The following is a 20,248-nucleotide window of genomic DNA, read 5'->3' as shown; positions in this document are numbered from 1 at the left end:
CATCGGTGCCTCAACACGATATTAGGAAAGAACCAGGGTGGCAGAAGATCAACCACCAATGGTGTAGGTTTGGTTTCTTAGGTAAGTGCTGAATGAGCTATAGGGTTGTACAAAAGCATGGCGGACACGGCTGTGTTATTCTAGGTCTGTGATGTCCTATTCAGGAGACAGACTATAAGTTAGGAATAATGTCCCTTGGAGGCTTCCTACATGTAATAAATGCTTGGAGTAAAACAATTAAAATGCAATGGGTGGGATGTGTTGTTAGGCCCTGCTGGGTATATTGATTGGGTTGTGCTTGTGGGATGGTATTCACAAACCCCCCTAAACTGGGAGAGGACTTAGATATAATAGGGTATTGTCCAAAACCAAATCAATACAGAATGGAATCATTGACCAAATAACAAAGGTCATTATATAATATGAGAATAAGGGGCGAGCAAGAGGTACTTTATAGTTTGAGAGAACGGTGCTCTTAACAGGGCCATACAGGTCAAGGTATTGATGGAAGGAAAGTGTTCTTTATGTGGTTAGTTTAATACAGATCAATATTCTGTATTATAATGATTCCTGGTATGTGCAATGTATTATATATTACGCCATCAGTCTGCTTAATGGAACCTAGTTCATTGCAAGAACGGCCAGAGCTGCTCCTCTTCCTCGTTGGTCCAATACCCTTCCTGCAACACACTGTATAGATCACATGAACACAACTAATTAGTACAAAGATACACAGTCTAGTAATAGAAACGTGACAAGGAGACGTGACACTGTATCCCAAGTTCAACAAAAGATCTTGAACTCAATGGCATTTCTCAGTGCCCTTTGAAATATTCCCATATTTTCTTGTTATAATAAACATATAAAACTGAAAATAGTTGAATTAAACTTCTCATTATAGAACATTTGGAGGAGTGAGGGGCATTCTGTCTTCTGGGTGCAGCAACAGACCCAACCAACAATGTGCCATAGGCCTACTCCTTGTAACTTTATTCTTTATTAAAAAGTCATCATCTTCAGGCTGACAATTAGTTTCCTCTCCACTTTTTATAGCCTCCCAATAATCTGTTTTTACAAGGTAGCAATCCAAGGAGCATGACATATCATCAAGGGTGAGGTCACTTTTTCTGGGCCTCTCCATAGCAGGGTTTTTCTCGTAGATTGTATATTGACATAACATAATACAATGTCATCATAGGTAATCCACCCTAGTAATCACAATTCTACAGAGTATAAAGGCCTGGCTTCCAACATCTGCTTTCAGGGTTGTCCTGGGACCTCTACTATGTTGTGAGGATAGTACTGGAACCTGATATTCCCTGGACTTTGTGGGAACACCCAAGTGAATGTATGCGAGCCATGACACTGTTTTGCTTCATCATTTCATGTGTAACATGTTGGATGATGACAGGGGAGGATACTTTGAGCTGGAAGGCCCAATATGTTTCATACTGTGCTGCCCAAACATGGGAGTAACCAGTAGGCTATGGTCTGTGAGTACGATTTGGAGAGCAGCAATTTGTCTGAGGAACAGAGATATTCCCACCAGATGCTACAAGGTTCTGTTCTTAGTCCTTTGTAATTCCCCCCTATACACTCTGTCTCTGGGAGATCTTATCCGCTCATTTGGCTTTAAATATCATCTGTATACTGATGATGGCCAAATATCTGTAATCTATACGGTATTTATTTATTTATCGATATAAGTCCCTCTGCTTTCAAGGGAATATGGGCACCTCTTACCAAGAAAGAAGAACTTCAGGTACCGAAATCCATCACGTCAACATGGATCAGGGTGAGGGAGAGCCCAGGTGGGTGGGAACGGTTCCCAGATTACAGAAACTGATGTTTCAGGTATATTGATCTGAGGTTGGGGGTTTGAAATGCCTGTATCTTCAACTGATCTCTCCTATATACCCTTTCCCTGTCTATAATTTCAGTAGGTAAAGGTGCTTCATGAAAAGCACCCTCCTAGGTGACACATTTTTCCCATGGTGTCGCCTTGAACCTGGAAACATAGCTTTTCCTGCCAAAGACCAAGCAAATATATCAATGGCATGGAAAACGTTAAACAACGTCTGATGCATATGGGTTCCACATGAGTGTCACATTTGTCCAATGCCTACCATGGTGCCATCATTTCCTGGGACACAAGATGGAGTTCAAGAGTGCGCCAGCAAGAATACAGAAGGGATTTTATCTCTTCATGCCGTGCAAGTCTGTTTTCCTCATAGCTGTCAAACTATATAACAAGATGCATCTTATGGAAGTCAACTGACAGTACAGATGGCTTCACAGAGGGACTTTGCTAAGGATCTCTACGTGTGTAACTGAAGCAGCTGCAGCAGGTAGATAGGACTTAAGACGTAGGACTTTAGTATGGTGGTTGACTAATGTGGTCCCTAGAGTGGGAGACAGTTACATATATTTGTAGTATGAAGGGACCAACTCACAATCTCTAATACAGATCTAGGTAGATTTTAAAAAATGGTGGTGAACGGGGGCCAGGGGATTCTGTGGGCACCATAAGGGGACACAGATTGTGCATAGAGACCACGTGCCTTTTGTTAAGCAACAAACTTTTTTTTATCAAATAGCGATGCATGATCCTTGTTAAATGAACAAGGGGGGAAGGCAGTAGAGAGAAGAACAAATACGAAGCAGATGGGGAGCTCTATTAACAGAAATAAAAAGTGAAGTTAGGAAATAAGAAATGCAAGGTATGATGATGATGATGGTGAGGCATTGGCACAAAGTGGCAGATATATTTAGACATAACCTACAGACAAAGGCAGAGACACATGGGCCAATGGAGCAGGCAGGAGGGCACCATACAGACAAAGAAGCTGCTGCACCCTTAGGGATGTAGAAGATAATGGGGTTCATAAACTGATGCTCTGAGCTCTGTCGTTGGGCTCGAAGAGCACAAATGTGCAAGTCTTAGCACTTGAGCACAAATGAAATGTTACCTCTTCATAACACACAACTTGAGAAGCCGTTGCAAGCTGCCATTTTGAGTTGAAAGAAGTCACTTCAGTGTGAACAATGTGTGCAATTTGGGAACCATTTTTTACCCAAAAAACAGTGTTTCCACTGTTCTTCTTCATTAAATCTCCATTAGAACCCACATTGTTGGCGAGGAATTCTTTAAAACCCCAGGTTTATTGAGATGAAACTTCAGACACACTCCATAACTGCCGAGGATAAAGCCAAATCTTGAGTAAATCATATCATAATGAAACTCGAGTAAATGCACTGGTCTGGGCTGTTCTGATGAATTGCGCAAAAGTGCAAAGTGCAGAAAACACAGACGGGGGTTTGGGTGGACCAGAGGCAAGGTCATGGCAGATTGGCGTGGGAATGGGGTGGGCACCCTGGACTCTGCTCCTTCTCTGTATACACAAGCAATCTTTCATGCGGCAGCCATGTTGTTGTGCACACAGATGTTTAAGGGGCATTGAACGTTTCGAGGTTTGCAATTTACCCCTCTCACCCAGCATGCTTTGCAAAGAATTATCAATGACTGCTCTCAAAAGGCAGATTCATTGGCAGAAAGGCTTTCCATACGTTCATCCGATTTCCCCCCATTCCTAATACTTCTCCAGCCATTCCAAATGATGAGCTGTCTTAAAGGGATACTGTCATGGGAAAACATGTTTTTTTCAAAATGAATCAGTTAATAGTGCTGCTCCAGCAGAATTCTGCACTGAAATCCATTTCTCAAAAGAGAAAACAGATTTTTTTATATTCAATTTTGAAATCTGACATGGGGCTAGACATTTTGTCAATTTCCCAGCTGCCCAGTCATGTGACTTGTGCCTGCACTTTAGGATGGAATTACTTTCTGGCAGGCTGCTGTTTTTCCTTCTCAATGTAACTGAATGTGTCTCAGTGGGACCTGGATTTTACTATTGAGTGTTGTTCTTAGATCTACCAGGCAGCTGTTATCTTGTGTTAGGGAGCTGCTAATCTGGTTACCTTCCCATTGTTCTTTTGTTTGGCTGCTGGGGGGAAAAGGGAGGGGGTGATATCACTCCAACTTGCAGTACAGCAGTAAAGAGTGATTGAAGTTTATCAGAGCACAAGTCACATGACTTGGGGCAGCTGGGAGATTGACAAAATGTCTAGCCCCATGTCAGATTTCAAAATTGAATATAAAAAAACCTGTTTGCTCTTTTGACAAACGGATTTCAGTGCAGAATTCTGCTGGAGCAGCACTATTAACTGATTCATTTTGAAAAAAAAAAAATTCCCATGACAGTATCCCTGTAAAGGAAAACAGAAAGTCTGACAGGCTACAATGTTTCATTTTTTTTGGGGGGGGTAATTCTTTTTAAATGGCTACATGGGGGTTAGGGTTTATACGGCAAAACTGACAGTTTTCTGAAAAAAAACCCATTGCTTTTAAGTCATATCCCGAGGTTAAGGGACTTGTTTATCTGGAGACATTGGGGTAAAGAGCTGCTTTTGTCTTATAGACAAGGAAAATGTTAGCGGGGAATACTGTATATAATGAAGCAGTAGGTTAACTGCTTCCAGGTGCAGGGATGTCTGCAAGGTGTGGAAAACATGTGGCAGGGGTTAGAATGCTTACAGAAGGATTATTTTTGGACTTGGTGTATCTTCTGGAGTATATTTTGGCTTTGGCCCCGGAGTGATTGCTCTCTCTCTCTCTCTCTCTCTCTCTCGCTGCTCCCCCTACTGTACGTCATTGGGAGTGAGAAGTCAAGAATTTTATAAAGTGACATTATTTCATCTATTAATTCTGGATAATATCTGATAATAAAGCTCAGCTTTTAGGTACAATGAAGATAAATGATTAAATACACATGGAAAGCCCACTGCTTGTTGGGCTTTCCATGCCATTGCCCGATCCAGACCTGCCAGTTTACATCTGTTATAGTCGCCAAATATGGTGGAAACCTTCTGCTCAAATTGTAAAGAAATGGATAAAGTATAAAGAAAGCTAACTCGCCCTTTTCATTATTATTATAGACTTAGAGGTATTGCTTTTATTTACTGGAGGTCTCTTATATCGATGAACGCAAGTCACAACACAAACACAAAACAGAATTTTCAGGAATCTGTATTGCCAGAAAAGAAATCCCTTACTTTGCTTTATTTGAATTCTAAACCACAAGTGAACCCTGCAGGCAGTTAATTCGATTAATTGGATTCTACAGGTTCCATTAACATGCAGTAAACTTAAATAAATGTTTCTTTTTTTTCCATGAGTACACATTAAATATGATATTTCTAGCTGTGCGTGCGGGTGAGGGGGGCAGTTGAGTGTTGCAGATTTATGAAGTCAAGATTTCAGGAGCAGAAAATCCTTTGACCCAGAAGGGGCCCAGGCAGCTGTGAGTGACAGCAGGAGGCGGGACTCTTTCTTTCCTAATTGGTGGGGTACCCATGTGTTATGGATTAAGATATATAACCATATCAAATATTTGATACATTATATATATTCAACCTCTTGTCTGTGTGAAGTCAAATCAGTCATGCACACAGCACGATCATTATCATCCTACACAGTTATTCCAAACAAACATCCCTTTATACTACGTGCCTCCGTGACTTCTCTTTGATTTGTATGTGTTCCATTCCTAAATATATATATTTTACTCATAGTTACCTAACTACATTCCTAGCATGAATCCAATGCTCTTTATTCTGGGCTAAGGGCAAAAGAGTTTTTGCAGGTCTTCTAAGGGTTGGAATAGGATGGGTTCATTAAAAGTTTATAAAGGAACAATAGAAAGGGTGCTGCAATAATTACCAGGCTCAGTGGTTTGATTTGCTGTGTGTAGAGATGTATCATGGAGAAATAAGAAGGGTTGTCAATAATCACCATTATCCTGGGTGCAGGACTTTGCATAACTAAGACCTACGGAGGCCTTAGTCTGACATGTTGCATCTGTTCCTTGCTTCTAGCAGCCACGGTGGTCCTACTTTCTTACCCTACAAGTTCATGCTTCAAAACTCCAGACTTATTCACTCTTAATTATCTTTTGAAATTTGTACCAATGAATGTGGCAATTTGTTTTCTTGATCTCTGCAAAACTACTCTCAATGTATAGTAGACCCTGCATGAATTCCGTCTGCCTATCTTCACAATTCGGTACTCCCATGCTTGCAAACCGTAGGCTGTACTGGCCCAGACCTGTTCCGTGTACCCCTTGGTTGAGATGTTTGCATTTCCCACTAGCAGCTCAAGTTCCCGACTTTTCCAACCAGCTAATTAAGGATTCCCAAGTTGTCTGTCCTACTAGAATAATCAAGCCTTAAATATGGAACCCGCTGGTGTAGAGTGAGCAGCTACCCTGATTGCTAGATGAACAAAAACAATTCACAATCAAGCAAAATGAATGCAAATCCAACAAGGACAAGTGCAAGAGCTACAAGATCAATCCACCTCCATGCTTAGCCACTTGTTTGAGACTTTACAGCTGCTTCTTATCCACTGCCATACAAATGTTATGGTGACCTTCACAAGTTTAGACCCTGTCTGAGCCAATGCTTACTACACTTTCAGCTCCTGGCCCAGGGCTCCACAGAAGACCAAGCTAAATCTAGGTTATTATTTCACTTACAGTATGCCTTGCTGGCTATTCATGCAATTTGTTTTGTTTTGCCAGTTTTGCCACAGAAGAACAAGCTTTTGTGGGTTCTACACCTCCCTTGGTCAGGCTACACACCTGAACTCAAATCACCCTTAAAAAGTCCCAAGTCCTTCCTACATGGCATTAAATATAAGGTTGTGTCTTCAGTCCATATTCAACCCAATTTTAATTTAATATATATTTATTATATTATATTTAAGCTGCAATCTACATCCCAGTGTCTGGACTGCGTTAAAATTCAAACAGTTGGCAATCCATCATCAATCCCTTTTTCGGATATTAACAAATCTGACCCTTAATTCCAGGCTTTCCGAAGCTAAAACAGTTATGTACACTAATTTAATTTATTGCTGCATGGGACAATAAACAGTTTAATGACATTTATTCTGAAGAAGGAGCTTTCTGCCAGTCCTATGGAGTCTCATGCTAGTAACCTGGAATCTTGTGGTTGGAAAGCCATGCAAGCTGTTTAATGACCATTTAACATGCAGATGGTTTGTTAGGCTTGCTGCATTTATTATACAGTTATAATATATTTTGTCACATCGTTAAAGGAAGTAAGCAGGTTCAGGCTGTCATAGATTTAACTGCAAATTAATATTTTATGGTATATTTTACCATACACAGGCAGCTCTGTGCTCTTCAAGATGGCCCAAATGGTGAAGAGTTGACAGGGGCCTTCAGTGTTGGACTGGCCCACTAGGATACCAGGTGTCAGTGGCCCTCCTGCTTCTACACATTTGGCCTATTTCATGGTCATTCCTTATTTCTATGAGAACAAAGAGGCTAAATAGATGGAAAAATAGATTATAGTCTGTAAAGAAAAGAGACTGGGAGAATAGAGGTTGTGTGAGGAGAGGAAGAAAAATAGTACTGAGAGTGGGGCCCTGGTCTAAGGTTTTTTGGTGAGCTCCTGGTGTAAGGGTTTTGGTGGGCATCTGATCTAAGGTTTTTTGGTTTAAATTGTTCCAGTTGTTCATGCACCCTGCACAGCTTCACTCTACACTTCTTCATCTGCTAATGTGCCGTGCATTGGCCAACATGGTGCATCAGCTGATGAAACCTGCTGGATCCCCAAACCAACTTCATTTGTCCAATTTATCTGTGTATGTCTGGTGAGCTTACTTTTCTTGACTGGAGGCAAAACTGAGTGTGTATTGATGAATTTCCCAAATGCCCAGGCCTGGAACTTCCTGCAGCCTAAACCTGGTGGGAATTCTAGGATCTCTGTAGTGGGTTGTGTCCATTGAAGTGTGCCAACTCAGTTGAATACTAATGCTCTTATGATGCCACATTCTCCTGGAAGTGACATCATCTGTGTGCCACCACTTGTGCCACCCATGCAGTTTGTTCACCGATTTGAGGTCATAGCAGTCATATGAATGTTTGGCAGATGCTATTTAGTGAGCAGTTACATTGGAATTCTTGGGAAAGAACTCTGCATTATGGGTAAAATATGATGAATTGTGTTGGAAAATTGCATTTTGCTTTTGTTGGTGATCTGAATTACCCTCCAAGGGGAAGCCCAAATACCACCACCTGCCTGCCCCTCATGAATTCAGTGCTGCCAAATGGAAAAAGTACTGTATTCATGGGAGAGAGGTGCTTGGCCTTGCACTCCATTCTACATGGGGTAGAATACATACGTGATAAAAACAAAGTGGTCTGTGGCTATTTTGTGCATTTTGCACCATGCCTCATTCTTTCTATATGAGCACTTAGATTGGGAGAGAATTTGTAAAATTAGTCATTAGCAACAATTGCAGATTGAATATTTTTAGGTTGCTCAGAGAATACAGCACAGTTTAGTAGCAGACCCTATTATTTTTATGGCCTATTCATTAATGATCTGGGGGCTGGCATGGGAAAGCAATCTTTGATGTCAAACGGGCCGGGTGTGTAGAGTAATAAATGCTGAAAATAATGTGTTTTCTTACAGAGTGAATTGGATGAGCTGGAAAAATAGGCAAGTAAACAGCAGATGTCATTCAGTTTGGATAAATGAAGTTTATTCGTTTTGGCAGCGAAGATACGAATGCAAATTTTAAATTAAAACCCTTGATGAATTTACTACGGAGAAGAGGAATACTCGCTGAAACCCAGCAACAAGTTTACGTGCCAGGCACCATCTGCAAAGGAGAACAAAACTCTGCCTTGCATAAATAGGTGTGGAGATGTAAGAGATTAGGGTATCAAAAAATAAACCTCAACTTGGGAAATGGGGGTTCTGAGTCCTACCAAAAAGACACAGCTTAATTGGAAGGTGCTCAGAGACATGCAATTGTAAGAAAGCCTGAGAAACTGGGTTTGTTTATTCTAGAGAAAAAAACCTGGTGCCTATGAGAAGGTATGATTAATGTGATATATCTCCAAGGTCGGTGCAGGAATCTCTCCACGGAACTCTTTATTACTTGAACAATGCAAGTGACACAAGCTATTCCTTACAAGTGAAGGAAGGCATATTTAATGCTAAGCAAAAGAACTCCAGCCAAGGCATACTTCTCTTTAGATGAGCTTCCGTGCCTCTAATTATCTTGATACAAGTTTGTATCTAGTGCCTTTTTATCATTTCTCATGACATTGTAGGAGATGACAAGGTTTGAGGACCTTCAAAAACTGGGCTGACATTCTATTAGAATACCTTTCTTTTCATTATACCTTATTGCAATTCAATAACAAATGACAGGCGGTGTTATTCCCCATGATTGGCTGAAATTCAAATCGGTTTATAGACAATGGCAGTATCTTGTATCTTGAAAGTCTATGAAAGTGTATAAGCTGGTGTTATTTCACATACACACACACCTTCATTTGTGCTTTTGTTTTTAGTGGCCCCTATTTTAGTTTGCCTTTTTTGAGGCAAGTAGAGAATCCAAGACTTTGACTGAGGGAATGTACAGGTCAACACTTTTTTTATTGGTTTGGTCACCCTAAAGAACTGCTTCATCCTTAGGTATGCTTGTGTGCTTATTTCTTCTCATGAGGACCCCAGCCAGTCTTGAAAAGTCAACATTTGGAGTAGTGCTACGCAATAGGTTGGCGCTATATAAATACATGTTAATAATAATAATAATAGTTACACCAAAAATGAAGATTCCCCTCAACACCCTAATCCTAAAAGGAGAATTATGTAGAATTCATTTTACAGTAGTAAAAATTCTCTTTGCATGGGTGTAAATTCAAATCTCCGGGCAAAATTTCTCCAGGGATTATTCTCCAATCTATTACTACTAAAAGCACAAGAACCATAGAGCTGGTTCATAATCAGGACACTATTTTACATTAAACTGCTCCATCTCTTCCTGGTAACCACCTCAGACCTTCTTGAGCGTTGTCTTATTCTTTCCGTTTCATTCAAAGAGAGACAATTAAAAGAATGAGGCTATGAGTGTCAGAGAGGCCATTATAAAACAAGCTACAGAAGATGCAAAGCTTAAATAAAAGCAGCCTGGTAGTAATGAAAGAAAGAAATATGGCGTATTCTGGAAAAAATTAGTCAATTGACACAATGCTGAATGTGCTGGGAGAGTGATTTAGTGTTGTGGTGGTGTTGACAGAGTGAGAAAGCTTAATATTTTATGATGACTAGCTGTAAATTTTGAAAGTTGCATTTCAAGGAGAACTCTGCCCCTCGGGCTGCTCAAGTATGAAATATAAAGTGGCTTGTTGCCTGTTTCTGGTTTATATGGTTCACAAGTTAAGTTAAATCATCAGCTGACCAAAGAAGTGAGTATAAAGTGGCAACATTTGTGACCCCAAGAGCTATGAAGTACGTGAACTTGAGAAGTAATAGTTGAACTGGTCCACTGGAATACCACTAAAGCTCCCAGTGAGCTCAGGTGTAAGTTGGCCCTTCTGCTCACCCAACCATGTGGCCTTGTCTGACTATACCCTAGGCCAGAGATCCCCAACCTTTTGAACCCATGAGCAACATTCAGAAGTAAAAGTAGTTGGGGAGCAACACAAGCATGTAAAAAGTTCTGGTTGGTGCAAAATAAGTGCTGTGATTGGCCAACTGGTAGCCCCTATGTGGATTGGCAGCCTATAGGAGGCTCTGTTTGGCAGTACATCTGTTTTTTATGCAGCTAAAACTTGCCTCCAAGTCTGGAATTCAAAAATAATCACCTGCTTTGAGGCCACTGGGAGCAACATCCAAGGGGTTGGGGAGCAACATGTTACTCACGAGCTACTTGTTGAGGATCACCATTTGTGTTTGAGAGGAAGAGGATGTAGACATGGTGGAAAGAATAGATGAGTTAATGTAAAATGGACTTTTGGACTTTTTGGTGGGTCTTTGGTGTCCCAGTCTGACACTGACATTAGGGAAGAGGTACTGGAGAATGGCATGAGAAGTATGATGAACTTTGGAAGTGCTTGTGTTGACCATAACATCTCACAGCAGTAGTTACACCCTCTTGAAAGGGGAGTGCACATCTCCATCTGCAATGTCTGGTGGAAATTTAAACCTAATATGCTTCTGTTGTGGTGCCTTTCTGTTATTTGAATCACAGTCACCCACTCTCGTAGTCTGATTGCTTCCTCTGATTGATGGAATTAGATAAATGATTCTATTTAGACCTGATGTGGGATTACAGAATTTGTCACTTTGTGTGCAGATGGGGAATAGCCTTTGCTAAAAATGTCTGATTCTCCGTTTATTAGAGAAATAGTCTAAATGGTGGTTCATTAATGTGCGAGGGGTCCGATGGTGCCCGCAGTGGCTGTCAGCCGCATTATCTGACGCAATGTGGCGGAACTGATGCACGCAAGGTGGGGATCTGATACAAGGGGTTAATTGGTGTTGTTATCTAGCCGCTGGGTTTCCCTGTGTAATGACCTTGTGAAAGAGGTTAATTGCTGTGCTGACCTAGAGAATGGGATTATCATATGTCACCATGTGGTGAATGTGGCTCCCTGGTATGGTGGGCTGGGCTTTCACTTATTATCCATAAGATGTTATCATTTATAATTTATATATATATATTTTAATGCTCTCTGCTAAAGTTGCAATGGGAAAGCCAGAGACAGAGGAGACATAGAAAGGGGCCACAGCAGCGAGTGCTGATTAATAGACCTGGCACATTACGGGCAAAGCGCCAGGAGCAGAGAAAGTGGGAGGAAGAGAGTGAGACAATGTCAGTGTTCGAGGAAAGGGCCAGGGTGGGGGCGTAATTGGCAGAAAAGATAAGGGGACTATTTAAAAGCCGTGGCTCCCTAGGGCACCGACTCCTTCAGGAGGAAGACGTGGCTAAAAAAGACATTCTGTGTCCAGAAAATTGTTTATTTCTCAGGGTGACAATGGGACATGAGTGTTCAGCTACAGATATACAGTGACATTGTCCTGGTGGTTCATACAATCCTGTTGCATTTGTGGCCCTTGATCGGCAGCCTTAGGGCCACATTTAGGTGACAAGGAGCTTGATTTGCTCCCCACGCTCCTCGCACACCCTCTGGCCGCCTTCCATAAAGCCTTTCAAATATTCAACTGTTTTTTTTTTTACCCAACTCAGAATAAATAATAAAAGAGACAATTCATGTAGTCCTGTGGGACGCCACCGCCTCGTTTCATGCACACAAATATTTTATAGCAACGTGGCCACATGAATGATTAATGACCGTGTATAATAACCAGCCCCCCAAATCTCTCCTGTGACTCCTTAAATCCTCGTACCTTCCTGCACTCCTGTCTCTCCACAATGTAACCCCTCATACCTTTGTTCTACCATTCTGTTCTCTTCTGTTTTACTTGAGTTTTCTTTCTGCTCAACTGTAGAGTCATTCTTTGTATAACATTGTCACTTACAGGGGGTCCCCCCGTGACCAGCTTTATGGGTTCTATTCGGGCCTCTTACTCCATCGGAATCAACTCTTTCCCCTGTCCTTACATACTTGGGATGTTTATACTGACAAATCATTGCCATTGGGCTCCTAGTCCTAGTAACTCTGTTCTCCTAAAGACTTGGGGTGTAGCCCTACACTACATTATCCTTAATCATGGGGTCCCCAAGAACACAAGGGAATACGTGCAAATCTAACATTTGGACTGACTTTGCTGCCTACGTCTTAAACCCAATGGCATATGAGATAAGCTGGGGAGCTGTCCCTGTTATGAGGTGCAACATACGGAATGTTGATTTCTTGGAAGAGTTGAATATAAATAATTGGGGTGGGATCAAGCCAAAATTTTATATGCACTTGTGAAATTTTCTCTGTGTGTGACAATGACTTTTTGTGTGCGGATGCCATAACTTGTGTGTGGCCACGCCCCCAGTTGTTATATGCCACACCCCCTGCTGCCAGCCCATAACATAAAGGACTGTGGGACTTGAAGTTCTGTAGCAGCTGCAGATCCCAGAACTAATATATGTAATACTACACGTCTATTTCTCTTGATTGAGCCCTACATTTGCTTTTGTCGCCAGAGGATTTAACCTCCGGAGAAGGAAGATGATTTTAAAGGAAAAGTGGAATAGCCGAACGTAAAGCAGGTTCTGGCAACGCAAGGAAACAGTTACGTCTTCACATGGAAATTCTAAGGAATGTTCTTTTATTTTTACAAGGAGCAGCCATTTAGTTTTATTGTCCATGTGATATTTCTATATCATTCTGCACAGTTTTATTAACTTGGCAGCTTTTCTGAGATTCCCCAAATTCTGTTCATTTTCTTTCCTCCTCCCCTGCCCCTCATTATATGGATTAAACATCTCTGTGTCATTTCCCTCCAGCCTGACGTCTTACTCTTCTCTCTTTTTCATTTCTCTCCTCTGTCCATGTGTTTCTCCCTTTATTTCATCTCTCTCCTCTCCCACCCCCTGCACCCCTCTACTTCCCCCTCGCTCCATCACAGTGGTGACCCCCATCCATTACAGCACAGGCTTGGTTTTCATAAAATCGGTATGAAGAGGTTTGTTTGGGACCTGCTAACCTATGACCCCATCATTCCCTGCCTCAAAGCGCCATCATAAAGACGCCTTCCTTCCGCCTGGCGTTTTATGGAGACTCAACCCCACGTGGCGAACAGTTGTAGGAGCCCCCCAAGTTAACCCTTTCACATGGGAGAAGCTTTCCCTTACATAGGTTCTGGTGCCGATGTCATGAAGATCAACAGAATGGCAGAACAGTAGATGATAGAGAGAGAGATTGGTGATATATAGATATGAGGCAGATAGATAGATGGATAGATAGATAGACAGACAGACAGACAGACAGATAGATAGAAAGATTGATAGATGACAGATAGATAGATAGATAGATAGATAGATAGATAGATAGATAGATAGATAGATAGATAGATAGAAAGATAGACAGATGACAGATGATAGATAGATAGATAGATAGATAGATAGATAGATAGATAGATAGACAGACAAACAGACAGATAGATAGAAAGATTGATAGATGACAGATAGATAGATAGATAGATAGATAGATAGATAGACAGACAGACAGACAGATAGATAGAAAGATTGATAGATGACAGATAGATAGATAGATAGATAGATAGATAGATAGATAGACAGACAGACAGACAGACAGACAGACAGACAGACAGATAGAAAGATTGATAGATGACAGATAGATAGATAGATAGATAGATAGATAGATAGATAGATAGATAGATAGATAGATAGATAGATAGACAGATGATAGATAGATAGATGATAGATAGAAAGATTGATAGATGACAGGTGATAGATAGATAGATAGATAGATAGATGACAGACAGACAGACAGACAGACAGACAGACAGACAGACAGACAGACAGATAGATAGATAGAAAGATAGACAGATGACAGATAGATAGATAGATAGATAGATAGATAGATAGATAGATGATAGAGAGAGGTACAATAGGAAGATAGACACTGGCCTCCTGACTGTACTATCCCCTGTACCCCCAAATGGTGGCACTGTACCTACACACACATAGTGCCCAATACACGCTGAACCCTTTATCTGATCAGCTTTCTTTCATTGAACCATTCCCACCTTCTGTGTTTGTGAAGATTCTTATTGATCCGGGTCATGCTATTATCTGTAGAAATAAGTCAAATCAACTGGACTTGCTGTGTTTTCCTTGAAGACTTTTACCCAGTCGTCCAACTGACTTTCTCTTGAGAGTTGATTTGGCTTATTTCTACAGACTTTCCCACCTTCACCTCTGCACCAGCCTCTATTCCATGGATCTCCTGCTCTTCCGCTTCTCTGCAGTTCACTCCCCTGTCACACAACTAATTTTTACTTTTTTTCTTGAAACACAAGTCCATGTTCCTCCCTGTGTGCACCCCCTTCTGCTCTCCATGTTGTCCTCTCCATAACTGCTTTCCACCTCCCACTCCCTACCCAAGGCTCCCCCCCAATTACTGGACACCCCCACCCAGGCGCCAACCTTAATCTTATTATCTGTTCCCTCTCGTTCTTTTGCATGACATATATTATATACAGTATTTAACTCTTCCCCTGCTCTTTGCCTGGAGAGACACCTGACACTGGAGTAAGTGAGCTCTGTAATAAGACACATATGGCCGAATGAGTCCCTGATGTTGGGCCCTGGTTGGTTGTAGTTAGTTCAGCGAGCAACGACCGCTCAACTTTGTTCTCTGTCTTATCGACACATCTAAACATTCAATGACAAGCGTGCTGAGCTCTCCTTACCACCATGTTTCCTTCTTCTCCTTTCAACTTTCTCTGCTTGGCTTTATCCTTTCTCCATGTCTGCACCACTCCAGTTCAGGGACAGTTTATGCCACTTATTGGGAACTTGCCCTGGGCCTCCAGCATAACAAGGGCCACTTGGTGGGGGGGGGGAAAAAGCAATGTACAAATGATATAATGTAACAATGTGAACCTACATCAGAAACGTTTACCCTCCAGTTCCTTGGCTGACATTGCATCCCTGTTGTGTTGATACTGGGAGTTCTAGTTCATTATAACTTGAGGGCCACAGGTTTGACATCCTTGACTTATATAATACCCCCTATATAAGAACCTCAGCCTTGCTGCCCTCTTCTTAAACTCCACTCTCTTCTATATTTCTCTATATCATAGATGGTTTGGCACTGCCTTTGATTCCACTACAGGTCCATTTGTCTTGCGCTCTTTTCTTCTTTATGTCCTCTCTACCTCTTTGACTGTCTCTTCTTTTGCCTCCCTGTCTCTTGGCTTTCTGCCTGTCTCTTCTCTCCTTGTCTCTTCTCTCCCTGTCTCTCCCCCTGGTTTCATATCTACTCTGCGGGGATATTACAGATTTTGCACAGATGAGTTGCTGTAAACGAATTCCGGTATGAGCACAAACCAAGACAGTTGGGGGAATAAAAACCTTCAGACATAAGACCGAGGGGCGGGAGGGAGAGGAGAGAAAAGGGGGGACAGAGAAGAAGGAGGAGAGTAAGAAAAAGAGGAGAGAAGCAAGAGAAACGAAAGATCAACAAGATAAATGACTGGGATGAAAAGAAAGAGAGAGAAGAAAATGACAAGAAAAGAAATGTTTGGGATGTGTTAGAGCAAGAAAGGCATTTAAAGAAAATGAAAGGGGCTCCTTTACATTCTCTATCATATCTATTCCTGCTCCACCCTCCTCCCTTCATATTCTTTTCCATCAGATTAAACATGTAATAAAAAGGGTTACATAGAACACACCCAGATAGGTGGGAACAGATATAGATTAACCACTTCACCATAAAACTTTCTCTTCTTTTCTGCCAGACTTAAAGGGATATTCACCTAACGACTTCCTTATTGACGATTCTGTTTAGCTTTCAACTGTACTTTTATAGGGCTGTGTTGCTTTCTGTCACATTATTGATCCTCCTCTTATCTCCCTTATAGATAAATGTAGGAATTTAGAGGGGTAACTACAGGAGGAGCCCACCACTGCCCTTAGGGGGCACCTGCCCACCCACTCCTCCATGTATCTCACTTTTCCTAGTTACTGCCTCTCATATTTACATGGACTGCTTTAAGCGGAGAGAGGAAAGTAAAAAGAAGGGTCTCTTATTTGAGACCAGCATATGTTCTCTGTTACAGCTATTCCAGGATAGTCATTTGAGTTCTAATGGTTCCATTGCTGGAGACAACCCCATTGCTGGAGCTTTTTATGCTGGTGGCACCAGCCAAGACCATCTAGAGAATCTCAAACCTTGAACCATTTCAAAGCTAACCTGGTGGAGTTGGTTACAGCGGTAAACATGGAAATACCCTTTATCTATAAGGAATGTGTACTTTTTAAGGTCATTTTGCCTAATCTTTCATATGGCATTGCTAGAGTAAGTGACCTCAGTGACTTTGAGGGAGTTATAAGTGCCGATGTGTATTTGTCAGGAGCTACAAAGAGAGAGGAACATTTGCTCAACCTGCTGATGTTTCATATGGAATATGGAAAGTTGAAGCTGAGTTAAGGCTTGAAATAGAAATGTCTATCATTTCATTTGACCAAACAGGAAAGCGCCTCTAAAACATTGGCAAGTCTGAATCAAAGAGGAGAATAGGTAGTGTCATTAAGTTTCTTGAGAACTTCTCAAAGAAAGACTTTATGGTTGTGTAACCCTATGAATACTCTCTCTGGCGCCTATGATGGTGGTTATATGGGCAAAGACTGGGTACCTGTAGTGTGAGGACTCCACCTAGCGGGATGAGGAATACAGATGGCCTCACTAGGAACTGTTATAGAGAGTTGATATAGAAAATAGAAAAGGGAAAGGAGATTAAAAAGGGAAGGAGAAGAAATACATTGGAGAAGGGAGGAGAAGTCTGGAAAAGAGAGAAAGATGAAAAGGAAAAAAATGAAAGAGGTCAATTAACGGGGAAATTCTGCATTTTGCTTAACAAATCATTATTGGTTGACTTTCTATGCTTGTGTGTGGCTGGATTGTGCCAATGACATATTTGTTTTGACCCAGCGTCTCTAGAAGCTCAGTAAGGGCATGGCCTGTACAAGAGACAGACCGTTGGGCATTAAGTGAACTCTCTCCGTTACATTAAACTGACACATTCGCTCCTTTTCAGTGATGATTTGATGGCGATTTCCAGTCAGTGCCTCTTTAGCGTGTTTACTATAAATAGATGTTGCTATATCCTGAGTCTAGTGATTTAATGAGTTTCCGCATGGTTTATTGTTTATATTAAAGGGGCAATAATACTCACGGATTGCTTCAAATGTCAGCATCTTACAGAAGCACAGGGGAAGGCCAGAGATTCTGGGACCAGTTTGCCAATTCATTGTTATTGTCCCAGTGCTACTTTACAATGATTGCCCTATTCTGGGTAACTTTTCAGCTCATTTGTTTCAATCATTCATTTGTTTTGTTCTTTCGTGCTGATTTTTTATTACGTATCTTCCCCTTCAGGCCCTCTCCTATTCATCATTTCTTTTAACCACTGCCTGGTTGCTAGGGTGAGTTGGACCCTTGCAACCAGATAGCTGCTGGAATTTTCAGGAGAGTTTCTGAACAAAAAAATGAAATAATTAAAAAAAAAAAACTCTAAAAGATGAAGGCCAATTGCAACTTGCCCCCAGCCACCTGTCCTTCACTTCTTACTGAAGCCACAGGGGCAGGCTAAGGCGTCATATAAACTCCTTGTAAAGCCATAATCTAGATAATGTCACTTTTATATAATCCTTGGAGAATACTAAATGGTACAGACAATGTATCCTCTGTTGAGAAACTTGACTTTAGCCTAAACATGATTTTTTGTCATTTTAATATTAAAGAGAGCCATTAAGAGATCTTATAGTTAGTGTAGGTTTAGGCACTGTGAGGTACCGTTTTGTAGCAATGTCTTGTTGCCTGAGAGCTTAAACTGTAGTCTGGGGACCCAAAACAATAAACTGCAGAAATGGGGTAAATGCTGATTTTCTTTCTTCCCAACCTCAAGCCAATGGCATGAGCTTTGGAGTAAAGGTTTTATTGCTGCCAAAATTAGTATTAGAACCATAGCAGGTGTTCACATACGTGTACCGTATATACTCGAGTATAAGCCGAGTTTTTCAGCCCCCAAAATATGCTGAAAAACCCTACCTCGGCTTATTCTCGGGTCAAGCGCAAAAACGGTCGCCGGCGTCTAAGAATAGTCACCGGCGTCCAAGAATAGTCTCTAAGAATATTCACCGGCGTCCAAGAATGGTCGCCGGCATCCAAAAACGAGACACTGGCACCTCCGATGGGAGCAGAAACCCTCAATTTTTTGATTGAAACTTACCAGAAGCTGCTGCATTTCTCACCCTAGGCTTATACTCGAGTCAATAAGCTTTCCCAGTTTTTGGAGGTAAAATTAGGTACCTCGGCTTATACTCGGGACGGCTTATACTCGAGTATATACGGTCACTGGGTTAAGGGGAGTGCTGAAGAAGTGTCCCACAAAGGGGCATTGAGTCCAAAAAGGGCATTGGGGACATTGGGTCAAAAATTGAATTGAAAAGTTGAATTATACTGTATATATATATATATATATATATATATATATATATATATATATATATATATATATATTTATTTATTCTCTTGTAGTCTGATCTTGTGTCATATCAGATTATAAGGGTTGGTTCACCCTAAAATTGCCCCAAACATGGGACTTCCTTGGAAATAGATAATCACTATCAGTCTCATTGAGAGGAACAAACTGTAACTGATGAAGATGACAACCATTGTTACCACTGTAACCCAATAATTGAAATTCAACAAATTTCAGAGGTTGGTTAAGAACCGCTGGCACCCAAGATGCCCGATGTAGGTTAAATAAGGAAATAATTTGGTAATAAATGAGATCAATCTTTTTCTTTGCTGTATACAACAGTGGGGCCAGAGTGTCATGACCCAATCGAGGGCTACAGAAGGCTCCGCTCAGTCAAGTCAGTGGTTGACTAAATGGCAGTTGTTCACAGAAGTTCAGCTTAGGGGTTGTTGCAAATCATCAAGTAAAAAAATGAGGTTCACATGCCACAGAAGTTGAAGGTGCAGGGGTGATTATTATATTTTGGTGCAAATTGCACTGGTTTCCGAGTATTATCTCAGGTAACTGACAGCAGCCCACAGCATGTGCTTTGAATAAACAGAAAAGATGATGGGGAGGCTACTGGGGGGCATATTTGACAGGCAGACAGAGCTTTGGTTCCAAATAAAAAAAAAATAAAAATGCAATAGCACTGTGGGTAAATGAAGCTTCTTAAGAAGAATAGAAGTAATAAGCCAAGCGTAGAGAGCGCTGGGAGATTTGGGGAATACGAAGGCAAGAGGTCACGTTTAGAGGTGACTTTGATAGAGAGAGAGCGAATGAACATTCCAGGGGGCACATGAGAAAAGAACACAGGATTGTGGGTGACAGGCAACAGATGTCTGTATATGACTGTGATGTTCTCTATTCCCGGCCCATTGTGATGCACTGCGTATGAGTGTTCCATTTCTCTGCACTTTGTTCCTAATCACGCTTGTAAAATTCCATTCTCTGAACACAGAGGATGCTCCTCAGGCTGTATAGAACATTCTCTGGTTATGGCTTTTTCTATGGAGACAATCTATACATTTATTTACCTGTCTGGAAAGAGCTTGGCATCTCTGCCCGAAGCAAAAGTCAGGGGGGTCCATTGTTAGCATGCAATATATATATTTGCCTCCTTCCTTCATCTGGT

This window comes from Xenopus laevis, chromosome 9_10S (assembly GCF_017654675.1).
Source record: "Xenopus laevis strain J_2021 chromosome 9_10S, Xenopus_laevis_v10.1, whole genome shotgun sequence".
NCBI classification, from domain to species: Eukaryota; Metazoa; Chordata; class Amphibia; order Anura; family Pipidae; genus Xenopus; species Xenopus laevis.
This window is presented reverse-complemented; position numbering follows the sequence as displayed.